This window comes from Salvelinus fontinalis, chromosome 15 (genome assembly GCF_029448725.1).
Source record: "Salvelinus fontinalis isolate EN_2023a chromosome 15, ASM2944872v1, whole genome shotgun sequence".
NCBI classification, from domain to species: Eukaryota; Metazoa; Chordata; class Actinopteri; order Salmoniformes; family Salmonidae; genus Salvelinus; species Salvelinus fontinalis.
Genome location: NC_074679.1, coordinates 41,804,336 through 41,832,040, shown reverse-complemented (window position 1 = coordinate 41,832,040; position 27,705 = coordinate 41,804,336). Strand labels below are relative to the sequence as shown.

At 41.9% G+C, this 27,705-nt stretch overlaps 2 long non-coding RNA genes across 2 annotated transcripts; one reads left to right on the top strand and one right to left on the bottom strand.

Annotated features, from left to right (window-relative positions):
* Nucleotides 1-15,345: 15,345 nt before the first annotated feature.
* LOC129812155 (uncharacterized) lies at nt 15,346-15,848 on the bottom strand. Its single transcript, XR_008752994.1, has 2 exons — nt 15,620-15,848; nt 15,346-15,514 (listed from the first exon to the last, which is right to left on the bottom strand). It is a non-coding gene; the product is annotated as an uncharacterized LOC129812155 (long non-coding RNA).
* Nucleotides 15,849-16,678: 830 nt separating this feature from the next.
* On the top strand, nt 16,679-18,062 carry LOC129812154 (uncharacterized). Its single transcript, XR_008752993.1, has 3 exons — nt 16,679-16,797; nt 17,051-17,090; nt 17,238-18,062. It is a non-coding gene; the product is annotated as an uncharacterized LOC129812154 (long non-coding RNA).
* The last annotated feature ends 9,643 nt before the right edge of the window (nt 18,063-27,705 follow it).

The window sequence follows — 27,705 nt, the reverse complement described above, 5'->3', positions numbered from 1 at the left end:
CTGGCGGATCCACATCTACGTCCCAAACTACTGGACCCACGATTCGGGAGGATGGGATTATGGGTGCCAACTGGAAAGGACCCTCTCCCGAATCATAGATACGGGACAGGGCATCGACCTTGATGTACTTAGAACCTGGGCGATAGGTCAGTGTGAAGTCGAACCTGGTGAAGAGGGCCCACCTGGCTTGCAGCGGATTCAGTCTCCTCGCTGTCCGTATGTACTCAAGGTTCCGATGGTCGGTGAGGATGACGAACAGTTCCTTGGCACCCTCCAGCCAGTGTCTCCACTCCTCTAATGCCAACTTCACTGCCAAGAGCTCTCGATTGCCGACGTCGTAATTCCTCTCTGCGAGTTTGTTGGAGAAGAACGCAAAACGATACAATTTTAGTGGGTTCTCCTGTCTGTGGCAAAACTGCCCCCTCTGGGTGTTTTAGCAAGGGGGTGGAGGTGAAACGCGCCTTGAGGAGATGAAAGGCCTTGTCGGCTGCTTGAGACCAAACCAACCTACGAGGCCCACCCTTGAGGAGGGAGGTGAGAGGGGCGGCGACAGTGCTGAAGTTCCTGATGAAGCGGCGGTAAAAGTTGGCAAACCACAAAAACTGTTGTAACCCCTTGATGGTGGTTGGGACTGGCCATGACCTTACCGTATCTACCTTCTTGTCCTCTATCCACACTCCCTGCGGGCTGATTTGGTTGCCCAAGAAGGAGACAGCCCTCTGGTGGAATTGTCACTTCTCCACCTTGATGAAAACGTGGTTAGCCAAGAGGCGTTCCAGGACTGCTCGAACGTGAGTGATATGATCCTCTAGGTTGGTCGAGAAGATCAGGATGTCATCGATGTACAAAATCACCTGACGTCCGAGCACCTCATTGACGAATGCCTGGAACACCGACGGACCATTGGCTAAGCCAAAGGGCATAACCAAGTACTCGTAGTGACCAGACATTGTGCTGAACGCCGTCTTCCACTCATCCCCCTCCCGGATGCGAGATTGTAGGCACTCCGCAGGTCCAGTTTGGTGAAGAACCGGGCCCCGCAGAGCTGCTCGATGGCTGACGGCACCAGCTGGAAAGGGTCGGTGAGTCTCATCCTTGACCATGTGATGGTAGGGTTATGGCGCTGAAACCAAGGTAGGCCAAGGATGATCTTGTGAACTGGTGATGTTTTCCTTGTGATTGGGCTCCATGGTGAGAGTGAGTGGTTTGGTGATGTGTGTGATGGTTCCTCATCCTAAAGGCGGACAGTCAAGACCTTGAACCGGAAAAGGAGAGATTTCAAAAAGGCTTTACAGCAAAAGCAAACCATGCTATTATCTGAGGACAGCACCCCATCAAACAAAGACAGACAATCATAATTCAACCCTCCAGGCGCGACACGAAACTCAGAAATAAAGCTATAATTCATGCCTTACCTTTGACGAGCTTCTTCTGTTAGCACTCCAATATGTCCCATAAACATCACATATGGTCCTTTTGTTCGATTAATTCCGTCATTATATATCCAAAATGTGCATTTATTTGGCGCGTTTGATTCAGAAAAACACCAGTTCCAACACGCGCTACATGACTACAAAATATCTCATAAATTACCTGTAATCTTTGTCCAAACATTTCAAACAACTTTCCTAATAAAACTTTAGGTATTTTTTTAACGTAATTTACAATACAATTTAAGACGGGATAAACTGCGTTCAATACCGGATGAAAACAAAGTGAAGCACGTTCCAGGTCGAGCGCACCAAAACATTAGTGTGCACCTGGAGTGACACAGGAAAATAACAGGGCTACTTCTTCATTTCTCAAAAGAAAAACATAAACCAATTTCTAAAGACTGTTGATATCTAGTGGAAGCTATAGGAACTGCAAGCATATTTCTATTAAAACGGGCTTGCCATAGAAATCCAATGGAAAACAGATTGACCTCCAAAAGAAATTCCCTGGATGGATTGTGCTAGGGGTTTTGCCTGCCAACTCCGTTCTGTTATACTCACAGACATTATTTTAACAGTTTTAGAAACTTCAGATGGTTTTTCATCCAAATATACCAATGATATGCATATACTAGCTTCTGGGCCTGAGTAACAGGCAGTTTACTTTGGGCACGCTTTTCATCCGGACGTGAAAATACTGCCCCCTATCCCTAAGAAGATTTATACAGCGCTGTTATTTGACTGTTTGTGGCCTGCCTGTTAGCTTGCACGATTCTTGCCATTCTCCTTCGACCTCTCTCATCAACGAGCTGTTTTCGCCCCAAAGAACTGCCCGCTGACTGGATGTTTTTTGTTTGTCACACCATTCTCGGTAAACCCTAGACAATGTCATGCGTGAAAAGCCCAGGAGGGCACCCGTTTCTGAGATACTGGATCCGGCGTGCCTGGCTCCAACGAACGTACAACTCAAAGTTGCTTAGGTCACTCGTTTTGCCCATTCTAACTTTCAGTCGAACAGAAAGTCTGTAGTCCTTGTCACTTGTGTAGCGAGTCTGAGTTGTCGAACACTCAATGAGTAACCACATAAGAGTGTGTGTGTGGGTGCGTGTTTGTATGCTTGTTTGCGTTGGTGTGCACGTTTGTGTGCACTTGCGTTTGCGTGACTTATACTTCATGACTGACAGATCAAAATTACGGCTTTAATAAAGGCTTCCTATATGTGTGTGTGGCTGAACCGGACGGCCATCACAGCTGGTATTTGGGCAGAGATATGGTTCTATATGACTCTCTCTCTCTACGAGCTCCATTGCAAGATCTCAGACAGCTTTTCAAATGTAGGATCTAAATTTGAGCCAGTTTGCTACAGCATGATAATAATCCTGCAGCAACAGGAAATGTGAATTATTATGTGGATTACAATAATGGACATTTTTCTAGGGGTTGATACATTTTTCATAAGGGATAATCAATTCTGAAATGTCAAATTGGAAATCACAAACTTCAGAAGCCTTTGTTCCCCTACAACAGGATCATCAAATTAAGATCCTACATCTGTAGCATTAACAACCAAACCCAGGTCTATCTCCCCCCCCCCCTTTCTCGCTCTCTACTCTATACTTTGGCTTCCATCTTTCAGCACCAGAGCTAATTGTGTCCGTTCCTATTTCCAACATACACATTTCTGTTTGTTAAAGCATTGTACTGGGCCATCTCCCGCGGGGCTTATTTTTAAAGTGCTCCTTTACCACGCAGTGTGGTAGGTGGTCTGCGGCATTGCATACCTTAGCAGGTCTGTGAGGACACCAGTGGGTAACAGCCGGGTGCTGAGGTGGTAGAAGCCAAGAATGTGATGAGTTATCACATAGAATAACAGATAGTTGACATGTGGAACAATACACCACTCTTAATTATCCTCCAACCAAGAGTATTCAATGACAAAGTCTTAGTAGTCCAAGAAATTAGTGGTGGGAGCAAATATTTGTAGTATTTGATGTCAGACATCTTGTTGTAAGAACACAGATGCATTGTACGAAGACACACTGTACAGACCCCTGTACACACTGCACAAACACATGTACGCAAGCACATACACTTCCTCTATCACTCTGGCACACACACAAATACAGCAAAAGTTGAAACAGATATTGATGCACACACACAAGCATAAACTGCAGCATGTCTCCACTCAACACTTAGGCAAATGTACACAAAGGCAAGCACTGACACACTTTGTTTGCAATAAAAATAAATAGATTTTTTGGGGTGTGCTTACATGCTTACATGTTCCAGATTGATTTAGAGTGTGTGTGTGTGTGCTTGCATACATATGTTTGTATGTGTATATGTGTCACGCCCTGACCATAGAGAGACCTTAGTTCTCTATGGTGTAGTAGGTCAGGGGGGGGGGGGGTGATCTAGGGGGTGATCTAGTATAGATATTTCTATGTGGGTGCTAATATGGTTCCCAATTAGAGGCAGCTGTTTACCGTTGCCTCTGATTGGGGATCATATTTAGGTAGGTTGTTTCCCCACCTGCATTTGTGGGATATTATTTTGTGTTTTGTGCTTGTGCACTACGTAGTCACGTTTCATTGTTCGTTTATTTGATGTATTGTTTTGTTATGCTAAGTTTCACTTTATAATAAATATGTGGGACTCAACATCCGCTGCGCCTTGGTCTGTCTCTCCACAACGATCATGACAATGTGGGTCGTTCTATAAATAAAGGGCCCCAATCAAATCAAATTTTATTTTGTCACATGCGCCGAATACAACAGGTGACCTTACAGTGAAATGCTTACAATGTGTGACATCACGGTCAACATTGTAAAATAGTTTGATATACGTTTAGATATGACTGTCTTACAGGATCCCATGTGTAGTTACAGGAATACAAGTCTAGGTAGGCACAATGAGACCGTAACTCCATCTAGCAACAACAACACATCTACATGTCATTCAAAATGTCACAAGAAACATGGACACCACATGGTCCTTTGTCGTGCCTAGTTGCCAGGTCTTTTTGTGCTTTGGTCAACTGTTTCATCATTTATAGTCATGCTAAACATTCCTGAAGAATTAAAATAATAAACCACAGCATTTCTATGTTTTAATAGTTGACATAATATAATACAATAGTAACGTACAATGGATTCTGTCGACAAAATGGACAATAATAATAACCAATAATGAAATCATTGTAATCAGTAAACTGTTCAAGCATTGGGCTTGAATGTGTGAGTCTGTGCCTGAAAACTAGCCATCAAATTCTTGTTTCCTCTGTTCTTGTTTCCTCTGCTCCTTGCCTTTCCTTGAAAGTGCCTTGTAGCCTCAGGGGAGGAACTATCACTCCTCTCCCCCATTGTGCTTTAAGAGGGAGGTGAGGAATAGGAAAAACAAGGGAAAATCTCAATTGCATTTCCTTGATTCCTCATGTATTCTCTTCCTCTTCTCAAACCCCATTAGATAAGAAGGTGAGAGGGGAAGGACTTCTGACCTCATCCAATGGGTTTTGAGAAGGAGGCGAGGAAAGAGGATGCAACAAATCAAGGAAATGCAATTGAGATTCTCCCAAGGACAGAGGAAGGAAGTATTTGACAGCTATTAAAGCCCCATGCAGTCTTTGTAATTTAAAAAAAATCATCACTGTATGTACAATAAATCAGTGCGTGTTTATTTAACGAAAATAACTCCAAAATATATTTTTTGTAATTTATTTCCCTGAGCCTCCTTTGCCCTTGAAATGCTCTTATCATGTGGGTGTTAGGAAACATGTTTTAAGATATTTACATACACAACCTTGATTGGCTGATAGGGTGGTCTAGATCCCACCATTTACCCAGATGAACAGTCATTGGTCTATGATAATCAGATCACATTGTGACGTCATGATGTGGGCCAAAAGATCCATCCCACCTGAACAGGCTGAAATTGCATGCATAGTTAAACTTGTTTGGGATAGGGGGCAGCATTTTCACTTTTGGATGAATAGCGTGCAGAGAGTGAACTGCCTCCTACTCAGTCCCAGATGCTAATATATGCATATTAGTATTAGTTTTGGACAGAAAACACTCTGAAGTTTCTAAAACTGTTTGAATGATGTCTGTGAGTATAACAGAACCCATATGGCAGGCAAAAACCTGAGAAAAAATCCAAACAGGAAGTGGATACACAGTGGGGTATGGGGTATTTTTCACTTCCTAAGGTTCCACTAGGGGTCAACCATCTTTAGAACGTGGTTTCAGGCTGCTCGTGTGAAGGGGGGCCGGATGGGAGATGTTTTACTAAGGGGTCTGCCTGCAGCCTCGTTCTCAGTCATGCGCTTTCATTTGAGAGGTTGCTCTCGTTCCAGGGCAATTCTACAGACAATGATTCATCCTAAAGATTGATTCTATACTTAGTTTGACAAGTTTCTTCGACCTGTAATATAACCTTTTGAACGTTTCGTCCGAATCGACCAGATCGCGCTTTTGGATTGTTTACCAAACACCCTAACAAAAGATGCTATTGGACATAAATGGACATAAATGATGGACATTATCGAACAAAACAAGCATTATTGTGGAGCTGCGATTCCTGGGAGTGCATTCTGATGAAGATCATCAAAGGTAAGTGAATATTTATATATGAATAATATGAATAATGTTGACTACCCAACATGGCGTATATTTCTCTGGCTGGTTTGGGCTCCTAGCGCCGTTCTCAGATTATGCTTTTTCCATAAAGTTTTTTTGAAATCTGACACAGCGGTTGCATTAAGGAGAAGTGTATCTAAAGTTTCATGTATAATAGCTTTATTTTCATCAACATCTATTATGAGTATTTCTGTGAATTCATGTGGCTCTCTGCAATATCACTGCATGTTTTGGAACTACTGAATCTAACACGCCAATGTAAAATAAGATTTTTGGATATAAATATGAACAAAATATACATGTATTGTGTTACATGAAGTCCTATGAGTGTCATCTGATGAAGATCATCAAAGGTTAGTGATTCATTTTATCTCTATTTGTGCTTTTTGTGACACCTCTCTTTGGTGGGAAAAACGGCTGGGTTTATCTGTGACTTGGTGGTGACCTAGGTCTAAAAATGGCTGGGTAAATCTGTGACTTGGTGGTGACCTAGGTCTAACCAGGTTAACATGTCTAGGACATGCGTTCCGCTAGCAGAACCCCTCGACAACATTCCGCTGAAAAGGCAGCGCGGGAAATTCAAAATATTTTTTAGAAATATGTAACTTTCACACATTAACAAGTCCAATACAGCAAATGAAATATAAACATCTTGTTAATCTACCCATCGTAGATGTACCCATCGCTCATCACTTTACAGCAAAAGCACAACATATGATTATGTTAGATCACCACCAAGTCAAAAAAACACACAGCCATTTCTCCAGCCAAAGAGAGGAGTCACAAAAAGCAGAAATAGAGATACAATTATCTTCATCAGATGACACTCATAGGACATCATGTTACACAATACATGTATGTTATGCTCGATAATGTGCATATTTATATCCAAAAATCTCAGTTTACACAGTTTACATTAGCGCCATGTTCAGAAATGCCTCCGAAATATCCAGAGAAATTGCAGAGAGCCACATCAAATAGCAGAAATACTCTACTTTGAAAGGACAAGAAGTGTTGGCTGCGCACTTAACCAATGACAGGCATTCCACATTTAGGCCCACCCATTTGGGAGCCAGGCCCACCCACTGGGGAGTCAGGCCCAGCTAATCAGAATACGTTTTTTTTTGACGTTTTTAATACGTTAAATGGTGTTATTACAGATAAAAAATACTCCTCGGTTTCATCAGCTGTCTGGGTGGCTGGTCCCAGGTAAAGAAGCCGGATGTGGCTGTCTTGGGCTGGTGTGGTTACTCGTGGTCTGCGGTTGTGAAGCCGGTTGGATGTACTGCCACATTCTCTAAAACGACATTGGAGGCTGCTTATGGTAGAGAAATTAACATTAAATTCTCTGGCAACAGCTCTGGTTGACATTCCTGCAGTCAGCATTGGCTTTGGTTGCAGCCACAAATTGCACGCTCCCTAAAAACTAGACATCTGTGGCATTGTGTTTTGTGACAAAACTGCACATTTTAGAGTGGCCTTTTATTGTCACCAGCCCAAGGTGCACTTTGTTTATTTGTATTTATTACACGTCAGCTAGTACACGTCAGCTAGTACAGCTCGTAAAATCACTGCAACGATTAACATAGAGCTGCAGTTAGTTTCAGAATGGTCGGCAAGGTATAAGTTAGTTCTAAATATTTCCAAAACTAAAAGCATTGTATTTGGGACAAATCATTCACAAAACCCTAAACCTCAGCTAAATATTCTAATAAATCATGTGGAATTTGAGCAAGTTGTATGTAACTGCCTTGATGTTGCTGGACCTCAGGAAGAGTAGCTGCAGCAATGGGAACATTGCTCTATGTTAATCGTTGCAGTGATTTTACGAGTGTTGATGTCACAAGTTTACTGGAGAACTGAGACGAAGTAGAGACTCTGGACAAGGTGGATATTCGTATAATAAAAAGCAGTTTTATTCAGAGGTAAAGATATCTGATACAAGCATGCTTGGACTCATTCATTCAGCTCGTAAGGAACCTGCAGACAGAGCCCAGATAACAGAAATAAATAGACATTTTATACAGCACAGAAAGTAGGTTGAGTCTGGTAGATCTGGTTTTCTGGTTGGTCCTGATCAGGTTGTTGTCTTCTCAGATTGGTCCTGATGAGCTGTGCGTCATCCTTCTGAGTCTTGCAGCAAAAGTTCTTTGTTACCAAATGTTCAGCTAAAACAGGAGATTAGGTGTGTGCGCAGATGTTCCTATTTAATCAGTGTTTATGAAAGGTTTATGTTCGCCCTCTGTCCTTGGTTATGTGTGTGTCTCATTATCTCGTGAAATGCAGACCCAAGCACTCTTGATCAAGGCCTTTCCTGCCTTATCAGTGTTTATGAATGGTCTGTGTCAGCCATCTGTCTCTGGGTGTGTGTGGGTCTCAGTTTCTGCTTATGAGTATGTGAGAAACCCTGTTTTAGAAAGAAGTTAGTTATAACAATGTAATAGCAATATGCTTGTGTTATTTAAAATGGTATTTATTACACGAGCTGTACTAGCTGACGTGTATAGTGTTGAGTCATCTGCATACATAGACACACTGGCTTTACTCAAGGCCAGTGGCATGTCATTAGTAATGATTGAAAAAAGTAAGGGGCCTAGACAGCTGCCCTGGGGAATTCATGATTCAACCTAAATTATGTTGGAGAGGCTTCCATTAAAGAACACCCTCTGTGTTCTGTTAGACAGGTAACTCTTTATCCACAATATTGCAGGGGGTGTAAAGGCATAACACATACATTTTTCCAATAGCAGACTATGATCAATCTTGGGTAGTGGAATGCCTTTTGCTTCCCTCCAGGCCTGAGTGCACACACTTTCTCGTAGGTTTAGATTGAAGATATGGCAAATAGGAGTGGCAATATCAACCACTATTATCCTCAGTCATTATTCATCCAAGTTGTCAGACCCCAGTGGCTTGTCATTGTTAGTTTTTTTTACAATATATTTATTATATATTTTTTTTTAACAATTTAACAATCAGCAAAATATGATGCCCCATTATTCCTTCCACCTACACAAAACCCCATGCTACATGGGAGCACCTCGTGCAAAACCCTTCCCTCCCCAACACATGAACCCCCCCCTCCCTTCTACCAGTATTAGAAGGGAGGTTGATAAACAACAACAACAACAACAAAAAACAGAATAACCTCCACATTCAATGCTAGAAAACAAATTATTCAACGCAAAAACAAATAATAATAACAATAATAATAATATATTAATGAAGAAAGTAACAATGAGGCAGCTAGGATGACGACTCTGAAACTGCTGAAAGTCACTCCAGACATCAGTAAATTCAAAAGGTTTATTAAGTAAATTGTACATAATTATTTCAGATGAATATAGGAAGTTAGTTCTTTTAGCCACATCTGCTTGCTTGGCGGAAGTGTCACCCTTCCATATTATAGCTGTGCATTTATTGACGGCAATGACTGCCACTGTAATGAATCTGGTTTTGCTACCAATATTAACTGGTAGAACAGAGTCATCTCCAAGAAGAATAAGGGAAGGATCTAGTGGTACCGTCTTATTAGTGACCTGTGATAAGATCTGAATAATGTCTTTCCAATAATTTCTTCGTTCAGGGCAGGACAGAAACATATGCATAAGTGTGCCCACTCCAGTTTTACACCTTGGGCAACATTTTTAATATTTAGAATTGATTCTTATACAGTCTCTCTGGTGAAAAATAGACCCTATGTAAAATATTGAATTGCATCAACTTGTTAAATGGAAGATGCTGAGCATCTAAAAAGAGCTTTCCCCATTTCTCATCCTCAAAAATGAAACCAAGGTCCTCATGCCACTTCATGCAAACCTTCAGAGGTACATCGTTCCCCAACAGACCTTGAAGACTAGAGTACGTGTTAGAAATTAAACCTTTTACCCCTTTCCTCTCCAGCCACAGTTGATCAATTATAGGTTTACTCATGAGCTGAATCCTACCTCCCTGCTGAGTGGCAATATAGTGCCTAACCTGTAGGTACTTGAAGAAATTAGTTTGAGGTAACTTAAAATGAGATGCCAGTTGTTGAAAGGATAGTAGTCACCTTCTCTATAGAGATTATCAAATGTTTTAATTCCTTTGTTGAACCAACAAAATGTAATACCATCTCTCAGGGCTTCAGGTAAAATGGGATTATTATAGAAATTGGTTTGTTCATATATAGATCTATGCCCTTCTGTCTTCAATACATGTATTTTAAGTGTTTTTAATGAAAGGGTTGTTTATGAGACCTAGTAAAGCTTTAGGTGGGCTAATATAAGGTATAGATGCCAATGTAGCAGGGGTCAGACACTCTTCCTCTCTCTGTCTCCAAGAGGGTGAATTGTTGTTGTATTTTGCCACACAGCCTTTAACTGAGATGCCCAGTAATACAACTGGATGTCAGGTAGAGTGAGTCCTCCTTCTGAGTATGGTTTGAAGTTGTGGGTTTCACTCTGAGGGGTTTCCCTTTCCACAAAAATGAAGAAACATTCCTATTAAGTTGTTTGAAAAAAAACTTTGGAAATAGGAAAAGGCAAGGTTTGAAAAAGGTACAAGAATCTTGGTAATATATTCATCTTTACACAATTGACCCGCCCAATAAGAGAAATTGGTAAATGCCGCCATCTATCCAGTTCTTCCCCAACCTTTTTGTGACGTGGAGTATAGTTCAGTTGATATGTCTTAATATTTTCAGAAGGAATTTGCAATCCAAGATTTGTAATTTCCTGAGGTCTCCAAGAAAACGGCTGGTCTAAGATTGGGATCTGCATAGCTGCCCTGTTAAAAGGCATAATTATACTCTTCGATCGGTTTATTTTATATCCTGAAAAGGTCCCATATTCTTTCAGGATGTCAACTAATGCTCGGAGTGAAATTTCTGGTTTAGTGCGGTAAAGCAAAATGTCATCAGCATATAGCGAGATCAGATGTTCACGCCCACCTTTACGAACACCATGGATGGATGGATGAAATCTAAAAGCTTCTGCCAGTGGCTCATCTGAGGCTTTGACATATTGGGCATCTTTTGTTTGGTGATAAAAGAGATGTTTTAACTTCCAACTCACTATTAACGAACAGGTAAACCGTGTCAAAATGCCTTACAATGTTTGAAAGTTCGAGGATGCTACGCAGACACGTCTTGCTAGAGCTTCGCCATTGCCGGAGGTCCGGCTTGTCATTGTTGAAAGCCAACAATAATTTGTTCACTTCTTCCACGCTCACTTAACGGAACAAAAAATTACAATGCTTGTCTTTCATAATTTGATCAGATATACTTGGATGTGTAGTGTCAGTGAATGCTTTTGGCATGTCATGCCTAAGTTTTCTAATCTTGCCAATGAAAAAATCATTAAAGCAATTGAAATATCAGTGGGTTTTGTGATAAATGAGCCATCTGATTCAATCAATAATAGATCCCAAAATGTAATTTGTGTTCCAAACCTTTTTACTATAATTCTTCACATCAATTGTCTTTCTTTAATAGTATAGTTTATTATTTTTATTCTGTTTAGTCACATGATTTATCAATTTGCAGTATGTTTTTCAATTGGTTGTGCAGCCAGACTTACAGTATTTGCCATTCCTTTTACCTCATCCCTCTCAACCATCATTTAAAAAAAATTTTTTTTATCAATCCACGGGGATATTAACAGTTTTTACAGTACTTTTCTTAATGGGTGCATGCTTATTAGTAACTGGAATAAGCAATTTCAAAAAAGTGTCAAGTGCAGCATTTGGTTGCTCCTCATTACACACCACAGACAAACAAATATTCTTTACATCAACAGCATAGGAATCACTACAAAACTTCTTGCATGACCTCATACAATATATTAGGCCTTTGGCACATTGGTTTTCCTAGATATGGCTACTATATTGTGATCACTACATCTGATGGATTTGGATACTGCTTTAAAGCAAATTTCTACAGCATTAGTAAAGATGTGATCAGTGCATGTTGATGATTTCATTCCTTTGCTATTTTAATACCCTGGTAGGTTGACTGATAACCTGAACCAGTTTGAAGCTTTTTCTTGAGTGGGCAGCTTGATGAAAGCAATTCAATATTTAAATCACTCAGAACATATACCTCTCTTTTGATATCATATACATTATCAAACATTTCACACATGTTATCCAGATACTGACTGTTAGCAGTTTGTGGTCTATAGCAGCTTCCCACAAGAATGGGCTTGAGGTGAGGCAGATGAAAAAAGCTTTGCTTTTTCCTTGCCACCGTGCTTCTACACCTGCATTGCTTGCTGTTTGGGGTTTTAGGCTGGGTTTCTGTACAGCACTTTGAGATATCAGCTGATGTAAGAAGGGCTATATAAATAAATTTGATTTGATTTGATGAACCTGTAGCCATATTAAGATTTACAGGAATGTGGTTATGAATATAAACATGAACACCTCCACCTTTGGCATTTCTGTATTTTCTGTAGATGTTATAACCATGTATCGCTTCCACTGTATCATCAAAGGTATTATCTGTGAGTTGAGTGATTATAAGTGAGTTTCAGAGATTGTCAGAATATGAATGTCATCTGTTACTAGCAAGTTATTGATTTCATGAACCTTGTTTCTTAGGATACATATGTTAACGTGGGATATTTTTAGCACTTTTCTGAGATGGTTGATTGATTCAATTAGCAGAAGTGCTTAGCAGAACTAGACATGCTCATGTTATTTATGCTAGTGCGGGTTGAGCTGCACACAGTGGACGTCCTACTAGGGCACACTGCCTCATTCCTAACAGTACAACTCTGGTTCATAGGCACATGATTACTGCATACAATAGCTGTAGGATCAGCAGAGACATTCAGGGCAGTAAGAGGGGCATACATTAGGTTACTTACATTGTGTCTTCCAATGCCCCTGTGATAATTTACATTTGCTGAAGCATTATGACAACTCAGCGATACAATGGTAGGGATTAAATGAACTGGGGTCATTTATAGTTAATTGTCTCAACACAGCCTTATAATGCCATGAAAGGAGCCAGGAACCCAAATGATTTGGGTGGATCCCATCCTCCTTATAAACAAGCTTTGTTTCCAGAAAGTATCCAAATTGTCAATAAATGTTACACCCACAGAGCTGCAATAGTCTCCTAGCCAGGGCTAAAAGTCTGATGAAGCGTTCAATGCCATGATTTAGGGAGGGCACAGGGCCAGATATTATGGGGCGTTTGTTGGTGAGACCCAATCAGTTCTTTAAAATCCATCTTCAGCTGTTCTGAACTACCCTTCATAATGTCATTGAATCCCACATTAACTATGACAGACAACATTTCCTGTTGCATGTTTCAAATGTTTGGAAGCAGCCTAATGATGTCCTGTACTCGTGCTCCTGGATAGCACACAGTTTTTGCTCCAGGGACTGATACATTTCTCACTATTGAACTGCCTAATACAATGGCCGGAGAAGGAGATGGAGAATTCCGCCCATTCCTACCCCTCACACAATTTGTGGAACCTTTCACGGGCCCAAGTGAAGCAGGATAGCATATGCCCGCTGCTCCCGGCGATAGACATTCCACAGCAGGCAGTGCCCCGTCAGATCCAGGGAGAGTGAAAGGAGCCGAACTCGACGACGAAGCCGCTGCTGGAGTCGACATAGTCGGAGACAGCACAGCCGTCGCAGACACAGTCAGTCCCAGCAATGAAGGTGCGGGTAGATCAGGCACCAGTGCGGCAAAGCAATTCCTCATGTCAATCTGCTCCGAATCTCTCGCGGACACTCCAGTCCGCTTAGCAGCAAGCCGCTGCATGTTGCTCCCTCTCTCTCCTGTGGGGAGTCCAGGGGAGCCTGATTAACCACAGGAAGTGTCTGTTTTTTTAGAGATCCAGAGCAAACAACACAACATGGCCACCACCACAGCCACCAACAGACTGGAGGTTTTGGCTACATGGAGTACAGCTATGGACAGAAGCACTTTCCGTAGCAAGTTAAGAGTCGTAACACAGCAGGTTAGAAGAATTAGGTTACGGTTATGAAAAGGGTTAGGGTTAGCTAAAATGCTACAGTGCAACATTTGGTTCGTAGTTTTAGTCAATTAGCCACAACCCAGACTGGGCTCAGACCAGAGAGAGCGAAAGAGAGGGGGGAGAGAGAGAAAGGGAGAAAGGGGAGATGGAGGGAGAAAGGGGAGAGGGAGGGAAAGAGAAGGGGGGAGTGGAAGGGAGGGAGAGTGAAAGGTACTTTAAACATGGAATCGGTACAAGCACAACACGCTGCCTTATGGTTTTAACAATAGTGGGGGTGTGCTGGGGAGTTTTACCCATGGTGAGACATGGACACAGAACAAACAGGCTTGTGGTCACCGTCAGAGCCAAGGATTTACAGCTGAACTGAGTTACTTTAAGCATCAACGCACATATGCACCACACACACGCACACACACACACCACTGAGACAAGCCAAGGCCCACTCCAAACACCCACAAACATGCTGTCTGCATCGGAAGACTCTTACACACACACATAGACACACAGACACACACATAGACTCCCCCACTGGGCCTTGGCCCTGGTGGGAGAGAGAAAGATACGTCTCTGTTTACCCGTCTGCTCGCACGTTACTAATGGCCTTCTGCTGGAAGAGCTCCTTTACTTGGTATTACTACTATTACTGCACCACTGTATAAATACTGCTCTGGTCTGCCTCAGTACTTAATACAAGTAGGCCTTCCTTTGAACACTGTCCTAGGCCTGAATCATGACCTGAGATGTAGCCTACGCACGTCCTGTAACTCAAACGTTGTGTAAATCAAGACATTGATATCAATTGAGTACCACAGTAGGAGTCATAATACCCATAAAACCTAGCGGTAAAACCCAGAAATTGTTCCAATCGTTTTCCCACCATTCATTTTTCTGTAGGGGATTTTAGAACTACTTCTTATAAGGTCTGTGTTTTGTGTAGGCTTACCCTGGCTTGACGTTTTGATAACTGTCTAAATCTCTCTCAGACAAGGTAACATTGATCAATATAGTCGCCTGTAATTATCCCCCCCAAAATGAAACACTACTTAGTCGCTAATGTGGCTATCATACAGACCTACACATCCTGTCGCGAGCTTTGACGTTCTCACTCAAGGCTCAGGGTGGGAAAAACCCTCCACGTTTCTCCATGCAAACTTTCATCGACAAGTATCAAGTAACCTAGCAAGTAGATATTATAGCCTTTTTAGATTCTCATGTAAATAATTGATATTGTGTATTTCTCGTGTGTATATGTCACGATCTTTCAAGATCGAACCCAGAAGCAGACCAGGACAAGGAGCGTAGGAAGAAGGTGAGTATTTATTTACAGTGAAATGTGAAAAGGTAGATATATCCAGATGGCGTAGCGGGCAGCGGTGGTGAGTAGATGAGAGGAAATAGGTGAATCCAATGTAGTAGCAGAATCCTCTGTCAACCAGGCGGGAATGGAGTGAATGATCCAGGTGAGTAACTGAAGACAAAACAAACGGAGGTAAGTTCAAGGCAAGCAATACGTAAATGAAAACAACAAAACAAATTCTATCCAACTGGAGTCTGGTACTCAGGCACAACATACTGTTCATGGCTAACGATCCGGCAGGGAATGGAAGTCAGGTCAGAGCTTTTGAAGGGTAGAGATGATGATCAGGACAGGTGTGCAGATTACTGACGGGAAACAGGTGCGGGTGAAATCAATCTCCCAATGAGCTAATTCGCCCGGCAACCAGACAGGGTGCGTTCCAGGACACCTGAAACACACTCCAGGACAGACACACAGGCAAACCCAGACTCAGGAAGCGGGATTCGTGACAGTATAATATTTTTGCATTTGTCAAATTACCGAGCTAGCTACCTTAGCATTTTTGAATTACCCTCTGGCCTTTGTAGTTAACTAGCTAACCTTAGGTCACTCGGTTGATCAGAAGCAAGGATGGTCCTGTGCTATGTACCGGAATGTAACAACTACTCCATTAAGCATACATTTCCATTTGATTGTTTTCCGACCTCTGTAAGCGAGAGGCATCGCTGGAGCTGTGTGATAAGGTAAGCCCTGTTTGTGAGCAGCTAACAAGCTATTTTGGTGAAATCAAAGATCTGTGATGATTGTGAAAATTTGCTAGATAACCACAGACTTTCGCTACGTGTACAACACATGTTACCTCCCTTTCAAGTAAAAAGAAAACCAGCATAGGCTAGCATAATGACTGTTGGGACTTTTGTTCTTTGTGAGCTAGCCAGCTTGTGTAGTCATACTTTTTCACATGGTGACATGTTAGCTAACGTTAGCCCACCAGGGCAGGTTTTGTTCCACAAGTGCATCTGTTGTACATGACTAATCAAATAACCTGTGACGTCAGTTATACATGTCAGCAGGGATGTAAATTAAGCTTGCTTGAGGCTAGTACTTTTCAGACTGGGCTAGTCCGTGTGTTATGGCATTTTAATATAGATGTTACCATGTTAGTAATCAACTTAGCTAGCTCGTAAAAGTAACTTTCATATGGGCAGACTGAAAACCACAGTGATAACACTTGGGTCAGCAGCTGCCATTTTCTGTTGGGAAATAGACATGGCCCTGTATTTACCAGAAAAGGTGCAGTAGCTCATCCACCATGGCAGAAGAGAAAGATCCAGACTGTTGCTTGGGAAACAAAAACAAACAATGCGGCTCACCCCATGAAAAGCAGTGCATAATCAACACCAGCCTATTCAAGGAGATCTGCTCGAAGTGATGTATGCTCTTTCACTCTGGGGGTAAGACATAATTTAAACATCACAGATATAAATTCCCACTGTGCCCATGATAAAATGCTATGTGAATTGTGTTGTACTACAATGAAACTGAGGAGATGGACTTGACCAGCCTTCGTGATTGAACTGTTAACTACATTACTTTAGTTGGCTGCTTTGAACAAAACTCGAATGAATATAACCTATTCTATGAGCCTATTGTCTGTGTATGAGCTTTATTCAGTGTTCACTTGTTTTTCAACACTACCGGGTACAGGCAGGGATGACTGCAGCCTTCAGCAATTAAGATACAGGAGGTAAGAAATTATTTGAACATCAAGATATAAATTCCCAATGTGCCCATGATAAAGTGAACTACATTACTTTAGTTGGCTGCTTTACGCAAAACTTTTATGTAATATAACCTATTCTGGGAGCCTAGTGTGTATGTATGAACTTTGCAGAACATTTTTGGACCATTGGATTCCCTGAAAAGAGGCACTGACTGAAGCAGCAATATGAGTTTGTCAGAGGTCGTCAAGCTGGATGGGGATGGAGGCTTTGGTGGTCCACACAACGAAGAAGCAGATGTCCCTTCCAGTGATGTGGAGCTGACCTTCGACCTCGTGCCATAAAAACTACTTCGGGATCTGTGTCCCTTCCACGGGACGGTTGAGCTAACGTAGGCTAACGCGATTAGCATGAGGTTGTAAGTAACACGAAAGTTGGCCGGGACATAGACATATCTGATATTGGAAGAAAGCTTAAATTCTAAATAATCTAACTGCACTGCCCAATTTACAGTAGCTATTACAGTGAAAGAATACCATGCTACTGTTTGAGGAGAGTGCACAATTTTGAACATGAAAAGTTATTAATAAACAAATTAGGCACATTTGGGCAGTCTTGAAACAACATTTTGAACAGAAATGCAAAGGGTCATTGGATCAGTCTAAAACTTTGCACATGCACTGCTGCCATCTAGTGGCCAAAATCTAAATTGCACCTCTTAAGGATCCACCCCTTCTTTCAATTTTCACCTAAAATGACATACCCACATCTGACTGCCTGTAACTCAGGACCTGAAGCAAGGATATACATATTATTGGTACCATTTGAAAGGAAAGACTTTGACGTTTGTGGAGATGTTAAAGGAATGTAGGAATATAACACAATATATCTGGTGAAAGATAATACAAAGATGTCCGGTACAGACAGGGATGACAGGGAGGGCAGCGGTTGTTCTGGCCCTGGTACCACTCTGAATAAATAAATACTGTGCCTTTGAATATTTGTCTCTGGTCATGCTACTACAATACAGGCTAGATGTCTAAACAAAGTCAGTTTTGAATGTCAGTACATTTTTGGATTCATTCTCATCAATGACACCATTCTAGAACTGAGTTATCATTCATCTAAGTCTGGTACCCGGGGTAATCTGGTTAATTATTATATAATTACTTAAGTGCCTCTTTTCTTGTAGAATGTTGACAGCTGTATAGAACACATTGTATTAATAAGATGCTCAAACTTAACTTCATAGCTACACCCACAAACACAGGATCAACTTTATCCCTCATGCTGGCCCTGACCAAACAGTTAAGTTGCCCCTTACTATAGATGCACTTCTCGACATGGCCAGGCTTACAGTGGTCTTCTCCCCTTTAAATGCTCTTATGCTCATCCTTGAAAAATGCCATAGGGTCAGAAATGGACATCAAAGTCGACATGCTGAACAAACAATTATCTAGGCTGAGTAATACAAGATCATTTTTTGATCTACTGCTCTGCTAACTAGCTAGCTAAAGTGTAGTCAGTGGCTAACTAAGCCAGAGAAAGGTGATGGAAGAAGTTCAACACTTTATTCAATTCATTTTAATACAGCACATGGATTCATCATGGATTGGACACAGGTCTCTCTTCAGCGAGCCCAAACCCTCTGATACACTACATGACCAAAAGTATGTGGAGAACTGCTCGTCAAACATCTCATTCCAAAATTAGGGGCATTAATATGGAGTTGTTCCCTCTTTTGCTGCTATAACAGCTTCTACTCTTCTGGGAAGGCTTTCCAGTTATGTTGGAACATTACTGCGGGGAATTGATTCCATTCAGCCACAAGAGCATTAGTGAGGTCGGGAGCTGATGTTGAGCAATTAGGCCTGGCTCGCAGTCGGTATTCCAATTCATCCCAAAGGTGTTCGATGGGGCTGAGGTCAGGGTTCCATGCAGGCCAGTTCTTCCACACCAATCTCGACAAACCATTTACTGGAACTAAGGGGCCTAACCTGAACCATGAAAAACAGTCCCAGACCATTATTCCTCCTCCACCAAACTACAGTTGGTACTATGCATTGGGGCAGGTAGCGTTGTCCTGGAATCCGCCAAACCCAGATTCATCTGTCAGACTGCCAGATGGTGAAGCGTGATTCATCACTCCAAAAAACGTATTTCCACTGAGTCCAATGGCAGCGAGCTTTACACCACTCCAGCCGAATCTTGGCATTGCACATGGTGATCTTAGGCTTGTGTGAGGCTGCTCGGCCATGGAAACCCATTTCATGAATCTCCCTATGAACAGTTCTTGTGCTGACGTTGCTTCCACAGGCAGTTTGGAACTCGGTAGTGAGTGTTGCAACCGAGAATAGATGATTTTTATGCGCTACGCGCTTCAGGACTAGACGGTTCCGTGCTGTGAGCTTGTGTGGCCTACCACTTTCCAGCTGAGCCGTTGTTGCTCCTAGACATTTCCACTTCACAATAACAGCACTTACTGTTGACCGGGGCAGCTCTAGCAGGTCAGAAATGTGATGAACTGACTTGTTGGAAAGGTGGCATTCTATGCCACTTTGAAAGTCACTGAGCTTTTCAGTAAAGCCATTCTACTACCAATGTTTGTATATGGAGATTGCATGGCTGTGTGCTCAATTTTATACACCTATCAGCAACGGGTGTGGCTGAAATAACCAAAACCACTAATTTGAAGGGTTGTCCACCTACTTTTGTATATAGTGTATCACCTATCATCATGCCCCTGAACAATGCCTAAGAAACCGATACACCCCTAGTAGAGTGAGAATGCCCACCGCTACACAACCATTGTCCTTTGCTGTCATATGCCAGGGAGATATGCCTCCACAATCCAATGAGAAAGACTCTGCTCAGAAAGCACCCTAACCCGAGCTGGATTAGCGAAACAGACAAAAAGTTGGTCACAAACGCAAACATCCTTGGTCCTATCCATATACGTGCGTAAAGCGCACACTGGAATGCAACCTCTGTTGTTCACTGGAAGAAAACAGAGGAGGCGAGAAAGGGAACAGCTCAAAAGCTAGGGACCTGTAAGAAACAAGCATGAGAACGTATCATCACGTTGGAGTCACCAGGCGCAGACTCCAAACAGGAAAGGCGTACAGATCACAAACGCGCTTGGCTGACGCTAAGGCCATGAGCAGGCTAGTCTTGTAAGAACGGACCCTTCAGGTCCACGAGCTCCAATGTTTCAAATGGAGGCTCACACAGAGCGGCCAGGACTAAAGCCAGGTCCCAGGTTGGTGCCATAGTTTTAGACACTGGTTTGAGTCGATGCACAACTTTCTCGAACCGCACCACCAGAGGATGAGATCCCGGGGTAGAGCCGTCAATCCCTACACGACATGTCGAGATGGCTGCCAAATAAACCTTCAATATGGAAAAAGAGAGGCCCTGCTCAAAAAGCTTTTGCAAGACATCAAAATGTCCACCAAAGAGCTCTGACAATTAGAAACTCCTTTTACCTGACCCCAACCCTCAAACGCACAACACTTAAATGTATACAACCCTCTCGTAGAGGGCGCCCGTACTCTCAAATTCAACCTTTCAGGGGCCGAACCCATAGATCCCATATCTACACTCGTGGGTGCCAAACTCTCATGTGCGTTTGGGACAATAGATCCCGACAACATGGAACCCTCCACAGGTCCCTCCACAACAGGTGGATGATCGCAGGGAACCAGGGTTGTCTGGTCCAACGGGGAGACACCAGAACCAACCACAGACCCTCCTGACGGAGTATCCCCACAGTGGCCTGAATCAGGTCCACCGGAGGAAATGCATAGAGCCAAAGCATCCGTTCCCAATGGAACGCCCAAATTGATAACAGACGACAATGCGTGTTTTATCGTGATGCGAAAAGATCTACGTCGGCCCTGCCGAACCAGTCCCATCTGGGAAGATATGTCAATCCGAGTGACAAGAAATGCGCACAGCTCCATATGAGTAAATAACAGGCCTGTTGATGTACGCCACTGCCATCCTATTGTCGTACATTACAACACATGCTGACCCTCCAACATCGTAAGGAACCTCAAAACAGACGGTAGCTCTAGGTAATTGATACGCCATGCTTTTGCAGTGTTGACCAAATCCCCCTTTTCCGAGTAGGCCACACACAGGGCTCCCCAACCCAGTCAGGATGCATCTGTCGTGATCACTCTGTGGGACACTACCCACTCCATGATATCCCCCTACAACACCAGTCCCGGGTCCCTTCAACGAGTCAACGCCCTTAGGCACAACTGTCCTTGAGCAACCGATGAGCTACCGATGGCAGTAGCAATCATCCGGCACTGAACCAGACTCATCAACCGAAGGCCCAGAGGCTCCACAGCTATCATAGAGGCCATCAAACACAATATCTCCGCTGCGAGGGAGAAGACGGCCAATCCACCCCCAGGCAAGAGTAAATCAGCCCCGGAATCCAGAGAAACTGGACTGAGCCTCACTCGGCTGGGATGACACCCCTATCAACTCCTACCACCGCTGCTGCTCTCTCCCGGCCTCTACAATCCCATTCCTGAGGTCGCTTCACTGGAATACTCTTTGCCAGCAGCCTCAATCTTTCTCACAAAGTCACCCCGACGCCCAATCGAAGTTGAACCCAGACGGAGACAATGGTCACAATAACTGGTCAGATCCAAATTCTCCTGAGCAAACAGGACAGGACTCGTGAGTATCTTTAATTTTCATTGTGAAACCACATGCCATAGAGCTCGGTCTGAGGTGGAAATTCGTCTGGTTAGCCGTTTTGAACATATGCTTACCACTGGCCATCTTACTTAGGAGTATAACAGAACTCATATAACAGAACTCATATCCAACCAGGAAGTGGGAAATCTGAGGTTTGTAGTTTTTCAACTCTTTGCCTATCAAATAAACAGTCTATGGCATGGGCCAAATTTGGCCCGCGGGGTAATTATGTTTGGCCCGCGAGACAATACCAAATTACTACTAGAGCTGGCCCGCCGGTATTATACAGCGCATTCACAGCTAATACTACGAATCCCATAATGCTCTGCTGTTGTTTTCGCGCGCCAATCAGGACAGGACCCAGAAACGCCCTATCCTCTGTGACAGTATCACAGACATGTACGCTGCAGTGAGGGCCTTTAAAACTAAACTGTGCCTGTGGGAGAATCAGATGCTGCAAGGAAACTCTTGCCATTTTCCCTGCTGCCAAACCATAAAAGCGCAGATGTCTACCGCCGTGTTCCCATGCGCACAGTTTGCTGAAAAACTCAGTGTTCTCGCCGCTGAGTTTAGCCGGCGATTTGCCGACTTCGATGTCCAGAAATGTAGGTTTGAACTGCTTAGTAATCCCTTCGCAGTTGATGTGGAAAATGCACCAACCAACATCCAAATGGAGCTGATTGAACTCCAGTGCAACGACACGCTGAAGTCAATGTATGATGCTGTGGGCGCCGCACAGTTTCCACGGTTCATCCCTGACACAATGCCTCAGCTCCGCACCCAAGCCGCTCAGATGCTCTCCATGTTCGGCAGCACTTATCTATGCGAGCAACTTTTCTCCTCGATGAAGATGACCAAAACAACTCGCGTCTGACTGATGAACACCTTTGCTCGATACTGAGGATTTATTCAGCTCATAGCCTGAGCCCAGACATTGATGAACTAGCATCCAAGAAGAGATGCCAGGTATCTGGCTTGGGCACATCAGATTAGATCAGTGTGCAATAATTAACGTTTTCTTTGTGCACTTTTTCTTGCTACAAGGCATGGGCTTGAATGGTTGATTGATTTATTATCATTTTATTTGTAAAATTATTAGCCAGTGGAAAAAGTTTATTTTGGTATTTAAATCAGAAGGCTGCAAATAGAAAAGAGGCATCCGATTTTTATTTAAATTGTATTTATTTAATAAATGAATGCCATTTATGTGTTTTTCATTTGAAATTCGATTTTGCATGTCTCCACTATTAAATTATATATTGTTTGGTAATAAGCGATGCTTGTTCCATATTCAATGTTAAAGCAAAACTTGTTTGGGTCCATATTAAAAGGTTAATTTGTTCAATGTTGGCCCGCGACTTTGTTCAGGTTTTACATTTTGGCCCACTGGGTATTTGAGTTTGACACCCCTGGTCTATGGGATCAAATTGCACTTCCTAAGGCTTCCACTAGATGTCAACAGTCTTTAGAACCTTGTTTGATGCTTTTACTGTGAAGTGGGTGCGAATGAGAGGGGATTGAGTTCTCTCTCAGAGTGCCATGAGCTGTCCATGCGTGTTCACGTGAGAGTTAGCTTGAGTTCCATTACATTTCTGAAGACAAAGGATTTCTCCGGTTGGAACATTATTGAATATGTATGATAAAAATATCCTAAAGATTGATTCTATTCTTCGTTTGACATGTTTCTACGAACTGTAATATGACTTTTTTGACTTTTTGTCTGAACTAAGCGAGCATTTGGATTACTGGGCTAAACGCGCGAACAAAAAGGAGGTATTTGGACATAAATTATGGACGGTATCGAACAAATCAAACATTTATTGTGGAACTGGGATTCCTGACAAAGATCATCAAAGGTAAGTGAATATATTATTTTTTTAGTCAAGTTTATGAATAGCTTTCGATAGGATTAGGTGCCTTTCCAAAATGGCTCCGGCCAGAATGCATGCCCTGTTGCTACTGATCACATTGTATAACCACGGTGTGTGCTGCTAAATATGCACATTTTCGAACAAAACCTATATGGATTGTGTAATATGATGTTACAGGACTGTCATCTGAAGAATTCTGAGAAGGTTAGTGAAAAAATTAATAGCGTTTGGTGGTTTATAACGTTATTGCTATTTTTGCCTTGAATCAATGCTGCCGTGGGACTGACTATTGTACTAAGCTAAGATAACGCTATATTGTGTTTTCGCTGTAAAACACTTAGAAAATCTGACATATTGGCTATATTCACATGATCTGTGTCTTTCATCTGCTGTACGCTGTGTATTTTTAAGAAATGTTTTATGATGAGTAATTAGCTAATACACGATGGTCTCTGTAGTTATTCTAGTCATTTTAGTGATAGTTGTGATGGGGGCTGCAATTGTAAACTATGATTTCTACCTGAAATATGCACATTTTTCTAACAGAACCTATGCTATACAATAAATATGTTATCAGACTGTCATCTGATGAGGTTTGTTTCTTGGTTAGTGGCTATTTATATCTTTATTTGGTCGAATTTGTGATAGCTACTGATGCAGTAAGAAAATGGTGGAGTAAGAAAATTGTTGTCTTTTGCTAACGTGGTTAGCTAATAGATTTACATATTGTGTCTTCCCTGTAAAACATTTTAAAAATCAGAGATGATGGCTTGAATCACAAGATCTGTATCTTTCATTTGGTGTCTTGGACTTGTGATTTCATGAACATTTTATTTTATTATATCCTTGTAACTTTAGGCTAGGCTATGCTAGTCAGCTTTTGTGATGGGGGGGGATCCCGGATCCGGGTTAGGGAGGCGTTAGAGGTGCAGTGCAGAAGCAGAAAGGGGTGGGGTTTTACAGGGGTTGGAACCGGTTTAGGGAACAGTACAAAAAAAAACAGAAAAAGCAAAACAAAGAATCAGAACCGTGAATGAAAGTGATCTATACTGTTCCGGAACAGAACTGCTATTTTTTAAAACATGAGAACCGGTTAATAACGTTCTATTTGACGTTCTGGACAATTTTTTTGGGTCCCACGAAAATCGTAACATAGCGCTTATGCAAAGCTCTCAGTCTGTCACTCAGAAACTTATTTCAGTCTCTGCCCGATCCTGCTAGCTGAACATCTTTGCCAGTGAGTGTGTGTGTGTAGGCCCCTTCCCCACCGAAGCATAGTTCAGTAGCCTACTGACGTTACAAGCATGATTCAGAAATTAGGGAGAGAGATTTTTCATTAGAGAAGAATGGATTAACCTTTTCAATGCTAGTTAAGGATAATATAGTTATCATGTTTCACATCAGATTTATTAACTACTAAGAGGTAAAATGTATTTTTATTTTCATTCTGTTGCCGCTCTACACACACACTCTTGTTAGCCAGCTAGCTATTTTGCTGGTCCAACGTATGCATGTAAATAGCTTGCCCGCTGCATAGCAAGCTGCTCTATCCACAATGATTAGTGATTTAATGTTGAGCGAAAGGTTAAAAAAAATATTTCAGAGGCTTAAAACCTGTTGAGGACAGAGGGCGCTGTTTTCACTTTGGGGGAAAATCGTGCCCAATTTAAACGGCCTAGTACTCAATTCTTGCACGTACAATATGCATATTATTATTACTATTGGATAGAAAACACTCTCTAGTTTCTAAAACCGTTTGAATTATATCTGTGAGTAAAACAGAACTCCTTTTGCAGCAAACTTCCTGACAGGAAGTGGAAAATCTGAAATCGATGCTTTCTTCTAGGGCCTGCCTATTAAAGTCCTTGATATTTATTTGTTTAGATGCACTTCATACGTCTTCCACTAGATGTCGACAAGCAGTGAGAGAAGAAATTGAGTGTGTAACTTGATCTGGGCTCGAATAATAGCTCTTGGCATGACGTGTCAATGCTTCCTGTTTTCTGGAGAGTGCGAGAAGGGACCTGGATTTGCCTTCTGATAAGCTGTCGTTATGGACGACTAATATCTCCGGCTTTGATTTTATTTGATACATGTGGCAATATCATCGTAAAGTATGTTTTTTCAATATAGTTTAATCAGATTATTGACATTTTTTTCTGGAGTTTTGCCGTGTTCCGTTCTCTTCCGTTTGTTGACATGGAGAGATTCGCGCCACTTGGCAAGTGTGCTTGCTAAATCGAGAGGGAAAAAGGCCGTTCTAAAACCAAACAACGATTGTTCCCGACAAAGGACCCCTTGTACAACATTCTGATGAAAGATCAGCAAAAGTAGGACCCATTTTATGATGCTATTTCATATATCTGTCGAACATGTTGTACTAGTCGTTTGCGCCCAGATTTTGGGTACTCTCTCGCTATACCTAAGCTGGATGTCGTAATGAAGTTATTTTTAGAATTCTAACACGGCGATTGCATTAAGAACTAGTGTATCTATCATTTCCTATACAACATGTATTTTTTTGTTATGTTTATGAATAGTTATTTGGTCAGAATATGTGTGTCAGAAAAAGTGTCAGAAAAATATCTGGACGTTGTGGGAAAAAGATGCTACGTTAGCACAATGTATAACCACTGATTTCAGCTCTAAATATGCACATTTTCGAACAAAACATAAGTGTATGTATAACCTGATGTTATAGGACTGTCATCTGATGAAGGTTAGTCAAAAATTATATATCTTGCTGGTTTATTCGCTATCGCTAACGTGCCTATTGCTATCGCTAACGTGCCATGATGAATGAATGCGGTAGTGTGGTAGGCTATTGTAGTAAGCTAATATAATGCTATATTGTGTTTTCGCTGTAAAACACTTAAAAAATCAGAAATATTGGCTGGATTCACAAGATGCCTGTCTTTCATTTGCTGTACACTATGTATTTTTCAGAAATGTTTTATGATGAGTATTTAGGTTTTTGACGTTGGTGTCTGTAATTATTCTGGCTGCTTTCGGTGCAATTTATGATTGTAGCTGCAATGTAAACTATGATTTATACCTGAAATATGCACATAGATTTATTGAATAACAAGTTATAAGACTGTCATCTGATGAAGTTGTTTCTTGGTTAGTTTGGTTGGTTCTTGGTTAGTTAGGTTGGCTTTGTGCATGCTACCTGTGCTGTGAAAAATGTCTGTCCTTTTTTGTATTTGGTGGTGAGCTAACATACATATATGTGGTGTTTTCGCTGTAAAACATTTTAAAAATCGGACATGTTGACTGGATTCACAAGATGTATATCCTTCATTTGCTGTATTGGACTTGTTAATGTGTGAAAGTTAAATATTTCTAAAAAATATCTTTTGAATTTCGCGCTCTGCCTTTTCAGTGGAATGTGGGAGGAGTTCCGCTGGCGGAACGCCAGAGCCAGACAGGTTAAAAGGGAACAGAAAGGAACGATATATAAACCGTTACTTTTCTGGGGGTTCTGAACCGGTTCAGAACTTTATTTTACTATTCGGCACAGTGGAATAAATAAAAAGATCTGTTCAGAACGAAACAATTGGAAAATAATTATATTTTCAACCCCTGGTTTTTAGCAAACACAAATTATACCCAAGCAAGGATCATTAGCTACACAAGCAGAACAAAATGAATTCGCTTTTAGCTATCACAAAAACGATACCAAATCCAAAACTTGCTATATCTAGGGTGCGAGTACTCGCTCCCCACTAACAGACACCTTAGTCGGAGCCGAATCTCGTAGTCTTCATGTGCTTTAACAATTTGTAAATTGTGTTACAAGTTCTTCCTTCAGTAGGCTGGACAATAGAACGAGTCAAAATTCACCCAAGGCTAAAAAATGGCAAAAGAAGGTTGGCTAAGCTGTAACACAGCATGAGCCCATAGCAAATGAATGGAATCGAACGTTCACAGTGCCTGTTTTGACTGGAGTGACGCTTAGAATTCCATTTAGTCTAAATGGCACCAAGAAATGTATCCCCTTTTTTTTACCACTACAATCCGTTCTTAGGACGAAACTGAAAAATAACAACTT